The following is a 5,549-nucleotide window of genomic DNA, read 5'->3' on the forward strand; positions in this document are numbered from 1 at the left end:
TCATTATTTAGCATCTCATTGGTAGCCCTATTGCATCTAGTGATTGTATGCAACCAATTAGGCCTACACACCTTCCCTCCTTCTCTGTCTGCTCTTCTGCTGGCTTTCCTAACGTTAACTTTGTGACAGCCTTTGTTCAGGTCAAGTGAATTAAGATAGCCTACTGGCAGAAATTAACAAGACGTCAAGTTTATTTTGAAGTTTATTTTTAAACTATGTGAGCTGCGTTGCGTTCGTTAATTAGTTTAGGACACACTCCACGATAGCCGACTCGACTGTACTTTCGTTTAGACATGTCAGAGGTAGGCTATCACGTGACGGTCCGTTGATGCAAAGATAATTGTCTCGTCGGCTAGGCCTATTTGTAGCCTACTTAATAAATTAAACGAAACTTGAAGAAAAAAATACCGAGGACATGACCTCGGTGTCCTCTATGGTAGCTACGGCCATGCACGCTACACTAAAACACGGACATTAAAACAGTAAATAAAGACATTAACACACACAAACAACCCCCAGAGTTCTCCCCCGTATCCCAGAATGCATTGTCCCAGAGTCCGTAGCACATAGTCCAGCTTGCCGACGTGCAGTGAGTTCGTTGGGGATGAAGTCGCTAAATATTTTAGAAAGGAAACTGAAAGTCATAGGGCTTGCGTACTATTTCTACAAAACAACTAGATACAAACAATGTAGAGCAAGAACAACTAGCCTATGTCGTGACACTGTTCCAGTGAGATTTATTTTGGAATTTAAGACACATTTCGCGGAAACATGAGTGTGCTGCGGAGAGCAAAGGAAAACGTGAGCAATTTGAATCGCCTATGCTTTAAGTAAGGCTGAATGGCCTGCTTTAAGTAAGGCTGAATGGCCTATGCTTTAAGTAAGGCTGAAGTAAAACCTGGACGCTAAACCTGTATTATTTAGGCAATTAATCCCACTGATCTCTTTAGTTTGAGGCTTATGTGTACGTAGCCAAGCTTGTTCATTGTTGCACTGTCGGTGTTGCATTAGGCTATCTTTTACAATACATGTTCTATGAGTGACATTGCCGTTTCTCTTAGTTCTTTGGGATTTAAGTTTTCTAAGGTGACAATTCGGCTTGTAGATTATTTCTCCCTCTTTTAAATTGGAGCGAGCGTGGAGCGATTTCACTGGAGTGGGAGGATTTTGAAGTGGAGCGGGGAGCGAAATTGAGCGGAGCGGCCTGACGTGAATTTGAGCGGAGGAGCGGCCGAGTGAACAGCCACCTGAGCGAGGAGCGGGATATTCGCACCGCTCAGCTCCGCTCACTAGCTCTGATTCCAAGTATGTGGTTTACTGACAAACCTGGGTAAGTTAACTCAGAGTAAGTGGTAAACCTCCTAGAAAAGCTGTATGGCTTCATTCTCCTAACAAAACAATGCCATAGGGCTCTTGTTGTAGGTGGTGTTTGGAGCCTAGGCTGTGCACAGAGACCGGCAGCGGATGGTAAGATGATGTTTGCTGTATGTGACAAATAATGTTTTAGCTTAGAAAGCGCGTAGCATCGCTTAGAGCGCCTTTAATTAATATTAAACAACTTTATATTGAATTTACTGATACACACCCACACACACACATACACTATCAGCTTTCTGTGTATTTACTTTAAAGACCTAAGCTTGAGAATGTAATAGAAGTGTGTCTTGCAGCAGACATGCATGATTGAAAGTAATTAGGCATATGATTGTGAGATGGATTTGGGGATTTAATGTGTAAAGTAAATGCTCATCAAACCTCCTGCATGTAATCAGAGCTTAATTATTTTGTTTGTGGGTATGTGACGGTGTGTTGTGTACTCTGCATTTCCCAGTGGACAGGTGTCCATGTTACTCCTCCATAGCGACATCATTTTACATTGGATTCATTAACCCTCAACGACAAACCCAATTTCTCTTTGTATAAGCCCTTTTGCTTATAATTTCCTGCTGCCCTGTTGCCTTGTATAAGCCCTGTTGCTTATAATTTTATACTTTAATTATAATTTAAAAGTAAACATAGACATTGTGCATTGAAATTGGAGCTTTTCTATTTCTCAGGTAGTGAACAGTCATGATTAGCGCTACCATGTTCCTGCTTCAGGCCTCCAGAACACATCCCACTGAACTGTTTTGAAAACGCCAGCTGTGAATTCTAATGCAGCACCTAATTCCTGGTGTCCATTTTGATCAATGCAATACACACAGGGGGTTTGGGCTGTACTGGGCTAGTAGTACAGCATAATTGAGTCAAATCATCTGCCCATATATCACCCAATCACGATTTATACTCATCAGTCTGGTGAGACAGCAGAATGATCTGGCGGTCAAGAAAACCATCTCTCTGGAAACAGTAACTTCTACTCTATAGCATTTAAAAATGTATTGTGGCATTGTCAAGCAATAACTTAGAGCTTCATTATCGTCTTTCCATCTTGGGAACCATCGCATGGGAAAAATGTGTGGTTTGGAAAGATATAATGAGGTTCCGAATATATAGCGCTCATGGATTGCTACGAGACTTCAAATTGTGAGTACATTACACCACTCACTGGAACAACAGGTTTTTGACTAAGATTGCTTTTGGTGTCACCCTGTCTCATATCCTTACCTCAAGCATGCATGGAGCAGTGAAGGCCCAAAGTACAGCTTTCCCAGATAGCAAACATACACTGGGACAGAACTGGGCCACACCTACCACAACGTCCGGCACGGATCTGCATAATGGACCTGATCCGGCGTCCAAACGCACATCGGTCCAAAACTGGTCTGGATCCGTTTGACGGATCCGGTTCCAATAAGGGCTAAGACTGGCCCAGTTCCGTATGATAGTCTGTGTTACTGTCGTGTTCCAGATCTGCTTGTCATCTGCAATACGGGTCCGCTTATTGTGTGTGGTACGGACCAAGCGGCAACATTCTAATTTGAACAATGAAGCCTACCCGGAAATGCGAAAAATTGCAATACATCGAAAATCCGCTAGGGGCAGGTCCCAAAAGGGAGCAAATGTCCATAGACCCCCATGTTAAAATGTCCGTTTTCACAGCATAAATTCATGCTTTTACAGGTTGGTCCCATGGACTTTTATTGTATTTGTTGGTAGTTCCCGAATGCCTGACAACTGTGAGGGGGGTGAATTTTTTTCTAACTCGTTAGTTTAGATCGCATTTAGATATTAAATGTATGAATAATTAAGGGCGTGGTCAACTTGATTGACGGCTGGTGTCGAGGCAGCAGACGATGTCACTAGCTGAGTGAAGGAAACTCCGAAATTATGTCTTGGCTGTGATCCTACACACCACATCCTTTCTGAAAATGTTTATTCAAATATCTGACATAAAATGGGTTGCTATTAACTGAAGCCTACTAACCGACACTTTAAGAAGACTTCGCTCCAGTTTTTGAGGTAAGTTACATTCCACTACTATTTCACGTAGATGTTAGCATTATAGCATCCATGTTAGTGGGCACTGTAGCAGCTATAGGCTACGTTAGCGTCAAATCATTTCAAATAAGTTTATGTCGAAAATGATGACCGAATGGCTGAAGCACACACATAAATTTAGTTAACTTGAATAAAGTTAACGTTAGTGAAAACCGATTGTGCTCCCGTTGTGAGTTAGCTTAACGTTTGCCATAGCTGCTACTAGCCAGGTGTTTAGTCAATAATCAGACAGCTGTAACGTTAAGCACGTTAACGTTAGTTCACAAACATACTGGGGTAACAAAGCATGTGTTCTCGTCAAAAAACCTTTTGTAAATACTCTGTGTGAATGCTTAGTCCGTTGTCAATTTATATAGTCTTTGGGTTGTCATATTTAAGATAGAAAAGCGTTCGTATAGATGATAACTTCAGCCGAAGCATTAGCTAGCTAGTGGAGGTAAAATTGTGAACCACTATGAACCATTGACTATAAGTTGAACATGGAGCTGATAACGAGCGATAACGTTAGCTAGTCACCATAACTGTTGTTAGTTATAACTGACGTCTGAAACTCTTATTGATGCCGTTTATTTGTTAAACACAAATTTGAAACAACACTTCTTGTCTATGCAAAGTTTCCCTGTAGGTGATCCTGACAGGCTGGGTGCTGGAGAGGGCTCTGGACTCCTAACTTCACTTCTCGTCTGTGCAGTCGACTCAGAAGCATCACTTCAGAACTGATTCCGTGGTACTTTGACATTTTTCATACATTTAAATGGAGCAACCTACTGGATTCAATTGGCCTAGCTGTCTATTCCAGACATGGTTAGCATACTGAACAAACATGAATGCATTTCAGACATTTAGAGTGGCCTTTTATTGTGAGCAGTCCGGGGCACATCTGTGCAATAATTATCATGACCTCTTTTGATAAGTCACACATGGAAAGTAGCCTTTAAATCAGCAGGTTTTGGTTGGATACAGATTGGATAATTAAAGAATATGGCATCAGTGACTGGCTATTGTTTGACTGGACCTTGGCCTAACTGTTAATAACTACCTCAATGGGGTGTAGACATGAGCTTACACTGTTCCACTGAAAACATTAAAATACAAGAAATGGTTGTTCTACAGAACTTTGAATACACCAAATTTGGTTTTGCTTATTGCCTGCATAAACAGGACATGTGCAAATAGTTGAATACGCCTGTCCTGTCCCCATTCAGCTAAGTGTTCTGTGAGTTTGTTCATTATACATATTGGGAGTATTTTTTAGCTTAATTTGTGACCACTTGTTCATAGTTTGCAGTAAGTTCAAGGATGTGACATATACCAATATTTCTGTTTTCAGATCTGGAACATTTTGAAATCCTACCAGATGGGGCACAAGTCATTGAGCAGTGGCAGCTTCTGACTTCAAAGACTTTGTTCACCAGCAGACCCCTTGATTACCTTTATTTACAGCATTTGCATCTGTCAGTCTTTAAAGTGATCTAATATGTATTGACTATGTACTAGCTTAGTACATATTAGTTTTTGTTATTTTAGTTTCACAAATTCAGTGGTTACCTGTAATGCTCAAGATATACAAGTAAAAAAAACACCTTTACTTCTGCATCTGGGTCTTCAATTCAACCTACTGACTGAAGCTGACAGATTTGTATAAATGTTTTTGAGAGCACAGGCAAATTGGTTTGATAGATAGATAGATACTTTATTGATCTCCAAGGGGAAATTCAAGGTCTCAGTAGCATACAGACATCACACACAACATGCACTTACAGCAGAAATGGTAAATATAAGTATAAACATATAACAAAACTCCACTGTACAATAGACAGCTGAAGATAAGAAAAACTAACAAAACTAAATACTGGCATTAGTTTTAATGTAATTCACAGTTCAGAAAAGTTCCATAAACATTTCCAAGTTCAGTGCCATCAACAGTAAGTTTGCTTTCTGATTCTGATATTTAAAGAACAAAATTAGGGTTTGGCATAAGTAAAGGGTAGGTGTAACATTCCAACATAACCATCAATAGACATAAAGTGAAATAGTGTATAGTCTTAATGGGTTCAATATCACCACACCCCAGCCAAACCACTTCACCTGGACCTCTAGTCCCAGGT

General features: G+C 40.5%; 1 long non-coding RNA gene across 1 annotated transcript; it reads left to right on the forward strand.

The window, feature by feature from the left end:
• The first annotated feature begins 3,196 nt into the window (after nt 1-3,196).
• Nucleotides 3,197-5,029, forward strand: LOC143101345 (uncharacterized). The gene is made up of 3 exons (XR_012982277.1): nt 3,197-3,402; nt 4,056-4,168; nt 4,772-5,029. It is a non-coding gene; the product is annotated as an uncharacterized LOC143101345 (long non-coding RNA).
• The last annotated feature ends 520 nt before the right edge of the window (nt 5,030-5,549 follow it).

This window comes from Alosa pseudoharengus, unplaced genomic scaffold, assembly GCF_046254945.1.
Source record: "Alosa pseudoharengus isolate Yale_2024_CS ecotype anadromous, Long Island Sound unplaced genomic scaffold, YU_APseudo_1.1 YU_APseudo_1.1_scf_32, whole genome shotgun sequence".
Classification (NCBI taxonomy): domain Eukaryota; kingdom Metazoa; phylum Chordata; class Actinopteri; order Clupeiformes; family Clupeidae; genus Alosa; species Alosa pseudoharengus.